This window comes from Phyllobates terribilis, unplaced genomic scaffold (assembly GCF_046119375.1).
Source record: "Phyllobates terribilis strain yellow unplaced genomic scaffold, ASM4611937v1 Scaffold_142__1_contigs__length_4687701, whole genome shotgun sequence".
Classification (NCBI taxonomy): domain Eukaryota; kingdom Metazoa; phylum Chordata; class Amphibia; order Anura; family Dendrobatidae; genus Phyllobates; species Phyllobates terribilis.
The window spans coordinates 3,006,236-3,019,650 of NW_027362902.1; the positions used below are offsets into that span (position 1 = coordinate 3,006,236).

At 43.6% G+C, this 13,415-nt stretch overlaps 5 non-coding genes across 5 annotated transcripts; all 5 read left to right on the top strand.

Moving 5' to 3' along the window:
* The first annotated feature begins 4,899 nt into the window (after positions 1-4,899).
* Positions 4,900-5,089, top strand: LOC141206254 (U2 spliceosomal RNA). The gene has a single exon (XR_012276910.1). It is a non-coding gene; the product is annotated as a U2 spliceosomal RNA (small nuclear RNA).
* Positions 5,090-6,198: 1,109 nt separating this feature from the next.
* On the top strand, positions 6,199-6,389 carry LOC141205945 (U2 spliceosomal RNA). Its single transcript, XR_012276616.1, has one exon. It is a non-coding gene; the product is annotated as a U2 spliceosomal RNA (small nuclear RNA).
* Positions 6,390-7,498: 1,109 nt separating this feature from the next.
* LOC141205946 (U2 spliceosomal RNA) lies at positions 7,499-7,689 on the top strand. The gene has a single exon (XR_012276617.1). It is a non-coding gene; the product is annotated as a U2 spliceosomal RNA (small nuclear RNA).
* A 1,109-nt stretch (positions 7,690-8,798) lies between these two features.
* Positions 8,799-8,989, top strand: LOC141205947 (U2 spliceosomal RNA). The gene has a single exon (XR_012276618.1). It is a non-coding gene; the product is annotated as a U2 spliceosomal RNA (small nuclear RNA).
* Positions 8,990-10,098: 1,109 nt separating this feature from the next.
* On the top strand, positions 10,099-10,289 carry LOC141205948 (U2 spliceosomal RNA). Its single transcript, XR_012276619.1, has one exon. It is a non-coding gene; the product is annotated as a U2 spliceosomal RNA (small nuclear RNA).
* The last annotated feature ends 3,126 nt before the right edge of the window (positions 10,290-13,415 follow it).

Below are 13,415 nucleotides of genomic sequence, written 5' to 3' on the forward strand. Positions count from 1 at the left end.
GCTCAGGAACCTTCTTGGCGTACAAAGGAATGAAATTCTCTCCATCCAGGATTATCCCAGAAGAGGTGACTATGACATCACATTCACCGGAGAAGGTATTTTTAGAGATGTACTAGAAAAGTTAAAAAAAGTTGAAAATAGTCCTGTTTTGAAAGGGATACAAATTGTTGAGCACGTCCTGGATGAGGTAAGACTGGTTATTGTAAAAATATTTTCGCCCTTTGTTTCTGCTCCAGAAGTAATGTCATTTCTAGCAATTTATTTTAAAAGTGTTAAATGTATTGGGAAGATATTAAACGAATATAACATATGGACATCTAAGTGGAAATTCCTTGTGAAGTGTACAAGAGATCCAAATACACCAGGTGGTATACGGCTCCCCCCTGCCCGTTTCAAAATTGGACAAACAAATGGGGATTTCTTCTTTTCTGGGATGCCAGTATATTGCAGAAATTGTGGGCGCTATGGTCATTCAAAAGAAAACTGTCATGTATCATGTAGAAATTGTGCTAGTGAAGAACATGAGACAAAAGAATGCCCTAAGGAAAAGAAATGCAGTTTTTGCCAGACTCCAGGTCACTTTTATTTTTCTTGCCCTCACAGATTTCGGGAAGATGAGCAAAAGGGGAAGTCCAAGACGTCCGACCAAGGACCAAAAGATCAGACCACCCCTCAGGAGGAGGAACAACAACCTGGAGCCTCTGGAGACAATAAGGGCGTACCAAATAGTGAAGTGTCTCCAGAGTCTATGACAGGTAAAATACCAAATCCCAAAACTTGGCTGCAGGACCTGCGGGAGTCCAAAAGGAGGGCTGAGAAGGAGCAGAAGGGCACTACTGGTAAGGTCAAAAGGGACCGGCAAAAGGCCGACACAGAAGCCCATGCCCAGTCTGGGTCTCCTAGTGCTGAGCGCGCTGAGTGGATAAAGGTGGGTCCTAAGAAAAAGAAAAAGGGTGGTTCGGAGGAGGCAGCAGGAGGTGAACAGATGGACACTTCTCCAGAAGGGGACGTGGACGCTGGACCCTCAGGGGTTTCGGTCTCCGCTGCTACAGGTGGGGACCGGGATCTTGCTGCCTCTGAAGAGTCAGAGGCTCTGCCTTGTGCGCAACCTCCTCCTATAGGACGACCTTCTACAGGTCAAACAGGGGCGGCGGAACCCCTCGGGGACCCACCTGATGAGGAACTGCATGGCCAGCCAATGGAGACCCAGCGGGTTCTGCCAGCCAGCCCTCCGAGCTATGCCAGTGTAGCGTCGGGTTTATATAAATGTGGTAATCTTTCCTCCTCCACGGAGACTCTCGTGACGATACTATCAGATGAGGAGGGAGGTGCAAGCCCAGTGGTCTGATCAGGTTCATCGGACAGGTAAATCCGTTGCTCTTAGTTACCTAAGTAAAATTTCTACATTTTCTAATGATGGCTGAACTCAAAGGTATTTCCCTCAACGTGAGAGGCATAAAATCTAACACGAGAAGAACTGCTCTTTTTAATTTTTTTACGTGTTTTACTGCATCTGTATTTTTTCTGCAAGAATGTAATATCCCACATGAAATGTCATATCAAAAATATAAAGATGAGTGGAAGTGTGGGCCATCTGTCTGGTCCGGATCGAATACTGCAGGATCAGCGGGTGTAGCCATACTTTTTAAAGGGAACGTTTTAATTGATTTTATTCAGGAAATTTTACCAGGTCGTATTTTATTAGTGAAAGCTTTTATTGATGGTATTAGATGGCAGTTTTTAAATTTTTATGGATCCCCAGAGAAAAATGAAAGAGCCGAAATGCTTGATCTTTTACCATTATTTATTAATAACTCTGAACCTTTTATCTTAGCAGGGGATTTTAATTGTGTTTTAAAAGGTGAAAACCGGCGCTCCAGCTCTGTAAGCAGGAACTACGATAAAACCTCAGGTATGCTACATGATATAGTCAAAGATGCTAAATTGATAGACATATATAAAGAGTGTCATAGTGACAGCCCAGAGGACGCCGGTTTCACTTGGAGCAATGCTAATTGTAGCTCTAGGATTGATTTTATTTTTGGTTCAGATAAAACAATACCTGCCAAATGTGAAGTTTTAACTAATATATTTTCAGACCATAAACTTTTATCCTTTACCATAAAAGTAAATGACAACAAAAAATGTGGTAAGAAAAGCTGGAAAATGAACGTATCCCTTTTAACTGACCCGCAGATTTTATCAGATTTTATTGAGTTTTATAGGAAATGTAGAAAAGGGAAAAAAACAAATGAGACTATGAGTGTATGGTGGGATAGAATGAAAGTAAAAATAAAAGACTTTTTTATTAAAAAGAGTATATGTAGAGCCAAAGAAAAATATGAAGAATATAGAATTTTAAATACCCGCCTACAAACATTATTTAAGCTCAGAGACAATGGGATAGATGTACAACTTGATATTTCAAACTTAAAAGAAGAGATTTCAAAATGGCTAGAACAAAAAGGAAAAGAGATAATTTTTCGTTCTAGAGTACAACATATAGAAGAAAATGAAAAGTGTTCCAGATATTTTTTTAGGAAAAATAAAAAAGAAAAAGTGATAATTGACCATATAGATGGTGAGAATAATATAAAAAATATGCTGGGTAAAGTTGAGGTTTTTTTTTCTAATCTTTTTAATGGAAAAAATATAGATAATAAATTAATGGATGATTCGCTGCAAGGACTAACAGCTGTTTTAGATCCCGCATCCCAAGAGTTTTTATCCCAAGTTTTAACGGAACAAGAAGTGTTAAAAACTATTAAAAGTTTTAAAACTGGAAAGGTCCCTGGTCCTGATGGCATCCCAATAGAATTTTATGTATGTTTTTATGATATTTTAAAAGATGATTTGTTTTATTTGTTTACTGAGGTTTTTAATAATAAGGTTTTATTAAATTCCTGGAAGAAAGGTGAAGTCTCCCTCCTATACAAAAAAGGTGATAAATCAAAATTAGAAAACTGGAGACCAATAACACTTTTAAATTGTGACTATAAAATAATGGCTAAAATGTGTGCAAATCGTCTAAAAGAAGTCATCAGCAAAGTTATTCATTCTAATCAAGTGTGTGGGGTGCCGGGGCGCAGTATATGGGACAATCTGAATTTAGTGAAAGACTGTATTGAGGATGTGAAAGACAGAAAGGGGAAAATGGCGATTTAATCTATTGATTTTGAAAAAGCATTTGACCGTGTCTCACACTTTTATCTTTTTAAAGTTTTAGAGAAAATGGGCATACCAGAAGGGTTTTTACTATCGCTTAAAGCATTTTACAAGGATTGTACAAGTAAGATTTTAATGAATGGTTTTAAGACACAAGAGGTATTTTTACGGTCAGGGGTGAAACAGGGATGCCCTCGGTCCCCCCTGCTGTTTATCTGTGCACTGGAACCAATGTTATGTGCAATACGCCAAAATAAACAGATATGCGGTGTCCCTCTGCCTGGAAGCGGTGGTTTGGAGGCCAAGGTTGTAGGCTACATGGATGACGTGGCGGTCTTGTGTACAGATGCACCATCACTTACGGCCACTCTCCATCAAGTGCAATCCTTTTGTCTAGCTTCTGGTTTTAAAATCAATTTTAATAAGTGTAACATTTTAAGTGTTGGGGGGATGATTTTACGTGATGTACCAATTAATGTCTCCGAATCCATTTCCATTTTAGGTATATCATTCACTGAAAATAATGATGGTTATAATAGTTGGGAAACAGTTACACAGAAAGTAAATACGAAAATATGTATGTGGAACATGAGGAGACTTACAATGGAGGGTAAAGTATTGGTTTTAAAGATGGTGATTTTACCTCTTTTATTGTATCTTAGCATGGTTTTCCCCCCGCCTGTTAATGTTTTAAAAAAGATAACCAAAACCTGTTTTACCTTCTTTTGGAACTCAAAAATGGAAAAGCTGAAAAGAGAAATCGTGATGAAATCAAAAGTAAAAGGTGGTAAAGATTTTCCAGATTTTAATAGGTTTCTTTTAATCCATCTGTTCGTTTACTGTTTTAATGCCCTTTTTAAGAATCACTATTGGTCCTTTTTTATGCGTTTTAATACAGGATTTTTTATGAGAAAGTTTGGATGGTATGAAGTTAATATATCTGTGCCCCATGCTTTTAATTTGTCGACGCATTATGAGATTTTAAGGAAAATAGTGTCCGATTTTAATTTAGGGACTAAGAAAATAGAGGAATTAAGAAATAGTAAGAAACTAATTAAAGAAATACGTAAAAGTGAGGAAATATGTAATGTTGACAGATATGATGATGACAAATCTATGTCTATCTGGAAAATGATTAACGTTTTTTATCTTTTTAATGAACAGAGAGATCTGGCTTGGAGTTGCATGCACCGCTGTCTTCCTTGCCGGGCATTCCAATACAGAAGAGGATTTGTGAGGTCTGCCATCTGCCCAAGAGCCGGATGCCAAGACGAGGAAACGGTGGAACATCTATTATGGACATGTAATTTTGCAAAGGATTTCTGGAGGACTGCTCCCCCTACTGGAAAGGGTGGCAGACCTCAAGGACTTTACATATAAAACTGTGCTATACGGACTTATGGAATGCCCCACAATGGACCAGTACACAATGGCTTGGAAGACAGTGAACTGCGCCAAGTCATCTCTCTGGAAAGCGCGCAACATTGCTATTTTTAAACAAGATGTTTTATCAGTGAATGATGTTTTAAGTTTATGTTTATGTGAAATGTATACTTATTATTTAATTGACAAAAAGAAGAATGTACATATTTCCAAAAAATGGCTTGTTGACCAATGGAACCTAATTATTTAAAATCTTTGTATTTTTTTGTTTTGTAAATTTCATTTGTCTTTTAACGTTTGGTATTTGTTTAATTATGCTTGTAATTTGTTAAAGTTTTAATAAACGGTTTTATCCCTCTGCAGGGGATAGCCAAATTAAAAAAAAAAATCTGTTCTTATCAGTTTAATATCTGATACGTCCCCTATCTGGGGACCATATATTAAATGGATTTTTAGAACAGGGAGATGGAAAAAGAGCTTGCTCTGTCCACTCCACGCATTGACCTGGTATTGCAGTATCTCCAGGACCGGTGCACCCCTTCTTTAATGCAGTTTCTAAAATCAGAAAGTATTGAATTCAATGTTTTTTGTTCATTTTGCTTGTTTGTCGGATTTTGGGATGGACTCTTTGGCTTTGCTTTTCTTCTCCTCATTGGATTTTTCATGTTCAAAGTTGCAGAAGCCAGATGACAAGCTCATTTTGGTTCAACTTCAGCAACTGTGCATTGCATTGCCATGTAATGTAACGCAATGCTATCTTTCTAGCTCTCCCTCTTTACTTCCTTTTGGATAAACAGACATATTAGGCAAGCATTTTGGAGCTTTCACCTAAATAACTACAGGTGGTGAGATAAGCTGCACAATATAATTGACCTTTCAGTATATTGTTGCACACACACCATCTATTTAGCAAATGCCCTTGTTATCAACAGCAGCCTTTTAAACTCACCTGAGCTAACAGGTATGTGCGCTGGTTACTCTGCTGCGCTTAAAATTTCTTTTTTGGTTTGCTACAATGCCTTTTCTGAAACGTTGTCTCCCTCTGCTGGAACACTGACTTCTTTCAATTAATGCCTGCAGACTATAAAAGAGAACCCAACCCAAAAAGTTTGGTTGATTAGTCTGTGGCATTCTGTTAAACTGTTGCTTATGGCGGTCTCTGTGAGCTTCTCAGTGACATTCAGCCAGCCAGGTATCCTGCCTGCAGTAGATGGAATGTGGCAATGGAACGCTGGCTGCGCGTGTCATAATAGGCTCTGAGCCTTTATATACCTGCGCACAGCAGCAGCCACCTTCAGTCTGCTGCTGGACAGCCAGCAGCAGCAGGAGAGGTAAGTAATCAGCAGCCCTCCTGCTAAGGGTAGACAGCTGCTCGTTCCACCCCACCCCCCGCCTTAATTGGTTCTCCTCCCTTCCAACGGTGTTGAGGCGGGTGGGAACAGCAGGGGGTGAGGGTGCTGTGTTTAAAGAGGTGGAGTTATGCAGATCTAAAACGCGTGGATTGCAGCAGCAGCAAGCCGAAAAGTGCAGGCATGTAAGGGATCTAGAGGTTGACAACATGTCTTCTTAACGGGAGTCCAGGAGCTCATCTCCACAAATGGACTCTTCAGGATCCTTGGGTGGCTCCGTAGTTCGAAACCAATTCTGGTTATCGCTTCTCGGCCTTTTGGCTAAGATCAAGTGTAGTATCTGTTCTTATCAGTTTAATATCTGATACGTCCCCTATCTGGGGACCATATATTAAATGGATTTTTAGAACAGGGAGATGGAAAAAGAGCTTGCTCTGTCCACTCCACGCATTGACCTGGTATTGCAGTATCTCCAGGACCGGTGCACCCCTTCTTTAATGCAGTTTCTAAAATCAGAAAGTATTGAATTCAATGTTTTTTGTTCATTTTGCTTGTTTGTCGGATTTTGGGATGGACTCTTTGGCTTTGCTTTTCTTCTCCTCATTGGATTTTTCATGTTCAAAGTTGCAGAAGCCAGATGACAAGCTCATTTTGGTTCAACTTCAGCAACTGTGCATTGCATTGCCATGTAATGTAACGCAATGCTATCTTTCTAGCTCTCCCTCTTTACTTCCTTTTGGATAAACAGACATATTAGCCAAGCATTTTGGAGCTTTCACCTAAATAACTACAGGTGGTGAGATAAGCTGCACAATATAATTGACCTTTCAGTATATTGTTGCACACACACCATCTATTTAGCAAATGCCCTTGTTATCAACAGCAGCCTTTTAAACTCACCTGAGCTAACAGGTATGTGCGCTGGTTACTCTGCTGCGCTTAAAACTTCTTTTTTGGTTTGCTACAATGCCTTTTCTGAAACGTTGTCTCCCTCTGCTGGAACACTGACTTCTTTCAATTAATGCCTGCAGACTATAAAAGAGAACCCAACCCAAAAAGTTTGGTTGATTAGTCTGTGGCATTCTGTTAAACTGTTGCTTATGGCGGTCTCTGTGAGCTTCTCAGCGACATTCAGCCAGCCAGGTATCCTGCCTGCAGTAGATGGAATGTGGCAATGGAACGCTGGCTGCGCGTGTCATAATAGGCTCTGAGCCTTTATATACCTGCGCACAGCAGCAGCCACCTTCAGTCTGCTGCTGGACAGCCAGCAGCAGCAGGAGAGGTAAGTAATCAGCAGCCCTCCTGCTAAGGGTAGACAGCTGCTCGTTCCACCCCACCCCCCGCCTTAATTGGTTCTCCTCCCTTCCAACGGTGTTGAGGCGGGTGGGAACAGCAGGGGGTGAGGGTGCTGTGTTTAAAGAGGTGGAGTTATGCAGATCTAAAACGCGTGGATTGCAGCAGCAGCAAGCCGAAAAGTGCAGGCATGTAAGGGATCTAGAGGTTGACAACATGTCTTCTTAACGGGAGTCCAGGAGCTCATCTCCACAAATGGACTCTTCAGGATCCTTGGGTGGCTCCGTAGTTCGAAACCAATTCTGGTTATCGCTTCTCGGCCTTTTGGCTAAGATCAAGTGTAGTATCTGTTCTTATCAGTTTAATATCTGATACGTCCCCTATCTGGGGACCATATATTAAATGGATTTTTAGAACAGGGAGATGGAAAAAGAGCTTGCTCTGTCCACTCCACGCATTGACCTGGTATTGCAGTATCTCCAGGACCGGTGCACCCCTTCTTTAATGCAGTTTCTAAAATCAGAAAGTATTGAATTCAATGTTTTTTGTTCATTTTGCTTGTTTGTCGGATTTTGGGATGGACTCTTTGGCTTTGCTTTTCTTCTCCTCATTGGATTTTTCATGTTCAAAGTTGCAGAAGCCAGATGACAAGCTCATTTTGGTTCAACTTCAGCAACTGTGCATTGCATTGCCATGTAATGTAACGCAATGCTATCTTTCTAGCTCTCCCTCTTTACTTCCTTTTGGATAAACAGACATATTAGGCAAGCATTTTGGAGCTTTCACCTAAATAACTACAGGTGGTGAGATAAGCTGCACAATATAATTGACCTTTCAGTATATTGTTGCACACACACCATCTATTTAGCAAATGCCCTTGTTATCAACAGCAGCCTTTTAAACTCACCTGAGCTAACAGGTATGTGCGCTGGTTACTCTGCTGCGCTTAAAATTTCTTTTTTGGTTTGCTACAATGCCTTTTCTGAAACGTTGTCTCCCTCTGCTGGAACACTGACTTCTTTCAATTAATGCCTGCAGACTATAAAAGAGAACCCAACCCAAAAAGTTTGGTTGATTAGTCTGTGGCATTCTGTTAAACTGTTGCTTATGGCGGTCTCTGTGAGCTTCTCAGCGACATTCAGCCAGCCAGGTATCCTGCCTGCAGTAGATGGAATGTGGCAATGGAACGCTGGCTGCGCGTGTCATAATAGGCTCTGAGCCTTTATATACCTGCGCACAGCAGCAGCCACCTTCAGTCTGCTGCTGGACAGCCAGCAGCAGCAGGAGAGGTAAGTAATCAGCAGCCCTCCTGCTAAGGGTAGACAGCTGCTCGTTTCACCCCACCCCCCGCCTTAATTGGTTCTCCTCCCTTCCAACGGTGTTGAGGCGGGTGGGAACAGCAGGGGGTGAGGGTGCTGTGTTTAAAGAGGTGGAGTTATGCAGATCTAAAACGCGTGGATTGCAGCAGCAGCAAGCCGAAAAGTGCAGGCATGTAAGGGATCTAGAGGTTGACAACATGTCTTCTTAACGGGAGTCCAGGAGCTCATCTCCACAAATGGACTCTTCAGGATCCTTGGGTGGCTCCGTAGTTCGAAACCAATTCTGGTTATCGCTTCTCGGCCTTTTGGCTAAGATCAAGTGTAGTATCTGTTCTTATCAGTTTAATATCTGATACGTCCCCTATCTGGGGACCATATATTAAATGGATTTTTAGAACAGGGAGATGGAAAAAGAGCTTGCTCTGTCCACTCCACGCATTGACCTGGTATTGCAGTATCTCCAGGACCGGTGCACCCCTTCTTTAATGCAGTTTCTAAAATCAGAAAGTATTGAATTCAATGTTTTTTGTTCATTTTGCTTGTTTGTCGGATTTTGGGATGGACTCTTTGGCTTTGCTTTTCTTCTCCTCATTGGATTTTTCATGTTCAAAGTTGCAGAAGCCAGATGACAAGCTCATTTTGGTTCAACTTCAGCAACTGTGCATTGCATTGCCATGTAATGTAACGCAATGCTATCTTTCTAGCTCTCCCTCTTTACTTCCTTTTGGATAAACAGACATATTAGCCAAGCATTTTGGAGCTTTCACCTAAATAACTACAGGTGGTGAGATAAGCTGCACAATATAATTGACCTTTCAGTATATTGTTGCACACACACCATCTATTTAGCAAATGCCCTTGTTATCAACAGCAGCCTTTTAAACTCACCTGAGCTAACAGGTATGTGCGCTGGTTACTCTGCTGCGCTTAAAACTTCTTTTTTGGTTTGCTACAATGCCTTTTCTGAAACGTTGTCTCCCTCTGCTGGAACACTGACTTCTTTCAATTAATGCCTGCAGACTATAAAAGAGAACCCAACCCAAAAAGTTTGGTTGATTAGTCTGTGGCATTCTGTTAAACTGTTGCTTATGGCGGTCTCTGTGAGCTTCTCAGCGACATTCAGCCAGCCAGGTATCCTGCCTGCAGTAGATGGAATGTGGCAATGGAACGCTGGCTGCGCGTGTCATAATAGGCTCTGAGCCTTTATATACCTGCGCACAGCAGCAGCCACCTTCAGTCTGCTGCTGGACAGCCAGCAGCAGCAGGAGAGGTAAGTAATCAGCAGCCCTCCTGCTAAGGGTAGACAGCTGCTCGTTCCACCCCACCCCCCGCCTTAATTGGTTCTCCTCCCTTCCAACGGTGTTGAGGCGGGTGGGAACAGCAGGGGGTGAGGGTGCTGTGTTTAAAGAGGTGGAGTTATGCAGATCTAAAACGCGTGGATTGCAGCAGCAGCAAGCCGAAAAGTGCAGGCATGTAAGGGATCTAGAGGTTGACAACATGTCTTCTTAACGGGAGTCCAGGAGCTCATCTCCACAAATGGACTCTTCAGGATCCTTGGGTGGCTCCGTAGTTCGAAACCAATTCTGGTTATCGCTTCTCGGCCTTTTGGCTAAGATCAAGTGTAGTATCTGTTCTTATCAGTTTAATATCTGATACGTCCCCTATCTGGGGACCATATATTAAATGGATTTTTAGAACAGGGAGATGGAAAAAGAGCTTGCTCTGTCCACTCCACGCATTGACCTGGTATTGCAGTATCTCCAGGACCGGTGCACCCCTTCTTTAATGCAGTTTCTAAAATCAGAAAGTATTGAATTCAATGTTTTTTGTTCATTTTGCTTGTTTGTCGGATTTTGGGATGGACTCTTTGGCTTTGCTTTTCTTCTCCTCATTGGATTTTTCATGTTCAAAGTTGCAGAAGCCAGATGACAAGCTCATTTTGGTTCAACTTCAGCAACTGTGCATTGCATTGCCATGTAATGTAACGCAATGCTATCTTTCTAGCTCTCCCTCTTTACTTCCTTTTGGATAAACAGACATATTAGGCAAGCATTTTGGAGCTTTCACCTAAATAACTACAGGTGGTGAGATAAGCTGCACAATATAATTGACCTTTCAGTATATTGTTGCACACACACCATCTATTTAGCAAATGCCCTTGTTATCAACAGCAGCCTTTTAAACTCACCTGAGCTAACAGGTATGTGCGCTGGTTACTCTGCTGCGCTTAAAATTTCTTTTTTGGTTTGCTACAATGCCTTTTCTGAAACGTTGTCTCCCTCTGCTGGAACACTGACTTCTTTCAATTAATGCCTGCAGACTATAAAAGAGAACCCAACCCAAAAAGTTTGGTTGATTAGTCTGTGGCATTCTGTTAAACTGTTGCTTATGGCGGTCTCTGTGAGCTTCTCAGCGACATTCAGCCAGCCAGGTATCCTGCCTGCAGTAGATGGAATGTGGCAATGGAACGCTGGCTGCGCGTGTCATAATAGGCTCTGAGCCTTTATATACCTGCGCACAGCAGCAGCCACCTTCAGTCTGCTGCTGGACAGCCAGCAGCAGCAGGAGAGGTAAGTAATCAGCAGCCCTCCTGCTAAGGGTAGACAGCTGCTCGTTTCACCCCACCCCCCGCCTTAATTGGTTCTCCTCCCTTCCAACGGTGTTGAGGCGGGTGGGAACAGCAGGGGGTGAGGGTGCTGTGTTTAAAGAGGTGGAGTTATGCAGATCTAAAACGCGTGGATTGCAGCAGCAGCAAGCCGAAAAGTGCAGGCATGTAAGGGATCTAGAGGTTGACAACATGTCTTCTTAACGGGAGTCCAGGAGCTCATCTCCACAAATGGACTCTTCAGGATCCTTGGGTGGCTCCGTAGTTCGAAACCAATTCTGGTTATCGCTTCTCGGCCTTTTGGCACGATCTATCAGGTTTACCTGTGTGGTCTTGCCTGTGAGGTGCTCTTGGTACCCTTTCTCTCGGCCTGGGGGGATCGTTCTTCTTCGGAGGGACTTAACCCCCCTGCTGCTATTGGGAGGAAGGATTAGTCCGGGAGCAACGGGAAGGGATCCCATGAAGCCTTGCGCCTTTCAGAGAGAAGAGTCGGTACGTTCCTGAGTGAAGGATGCCGGCAACGCTCACATATTCATCGGGTGATGCCCGGATGCGGAACACCGTGAGGATTGAAGTTGGAGCAGCATCGAGGATGGAGAAGAATTTGGACTACATCTGCCATAGGATTCTTCTTGGATTTCTGGAGTTTCGGCGGGAAGACATATTCTGCTTCCAGGACAACGAGTACAAGGGGACATACACCATCACCTTCAAGAGCCAGGGATGCTGTCAGCAACTCGTACAAAAGGTAAACGAGAAAAACTACTTAGATGAATTGGATGGACTAACCTTTTGTCTCTTGTATGCTTATGACGAGATCCCCATCGTGGTGCATTTCCCGAACCCCTTTGTGGAAGCTGCAGACATCTCGACCTACCTTACCCGCTATTGTGATGATCTGAGATACCTGGGTACTGTGAAGAACGCGGTAGGCTTCTGGTGCGGCAAGAGAAGGTATATGGCCCGTCTAAAGAGGGACCTTAGTGGAGTGGGAGGAATGCTACACCCTCCCTCAACCTTCGTAATCGGTAAGAGCAGAGGCTACTTATTTTATCCTGGAATGCCAGTATGTTGCAGGAACTGTGGACAAATGGGTCATACCCAAACGTCCTGCATGGGCAGGAAAGTAGACCGCTGCAATAATTGCAGCTGTTACGGACATTTAATGAAGGACTGTCCCGCTGGGAGGAAATGTAATCTCTGCGGTGAGGCGGGGCACATGTTCCGAGGATGCCCCAGCAGGACCAGGACCAGGACCTACGCAGAAGCTGCATCTTCTGAAGCTGAGCCGATGCGCCCACCGGTCTTCACTGGCAGGCCGGCGTCGGAGGGCGGTTCGAAGGGCGAGAAGGCTGGGATGGAGCAGGGAGCCGGAGGCCCCTCTGGGGCGGCACCTGCATCGAAGTCCCTTAACGATGGGCGGACCTCGCATGGACCGGAGCGGGGGGGTCCTCCTTCTGGGAGGGTATCCTCCGTATCGATGGTTCCCGATACCGATCCTGTTGGGCTGGAGGGTGGTGCCCCTGTGCGGTTGGCTACAGGGGACCACGCAGCGATGGCCTCAGGATCTTCCAGGGCGATTAGCCAGCCAGATGAGGGGGCTTTGCTTCTAGGTGGCGAACATCAGGAAATCTGTGTTGCTGATCTTGTCCTGATGGACCAGTCTCCCCCCCTGGAGGAGGTGGAGGAAGAGGAGGACTGCACCAGTGACCTAGTGGAGTCTGCCCCGAAAAAGAGACGGAATGTCGAGGCCCCAGCGTCTCCTGGAATGTGGCTGGGAACCGTGACCTACGAGGGGGCAACCGCCGGCTCACAGAATATCGAGTCGTTTGGGTCCTCTAGCCCGGATGTCCTGGAGCAATTTGATATACAGGGCTTTGAGTCAGGTGTCCTCATGGAAGATCCACCACCCTGACCTATGAATGCCCACATTAAGACTTGTCTCACTGAATGTGAGGTCATTAAAGAGCCCAGTTCGTAGGGCTGCTCTATTCAAGTATTTAGAAACCACTGACTTTGACATATGTTTATTACAGGAATGCGGGATACAACATGCACTAAATTATAATGATATCAAGACAGATTGGAGACTGGGGCCCTCCATCTGGTCTGGCTCCAATGACAACAAGTCAGCGGGGGTGGGCTTCCTCTGTCGTGGGAGAAATATTACTATAAATGCTGTCACAGAAATAGTACCAGGCAGAGTGGTTTTAGTGCATTTTAAATTTAATGGTTTTACCCTACGTGTAATGAATATTTATGCTCCCCCTGATAAGCAAGAGAGAATTAATTTATTTGGGA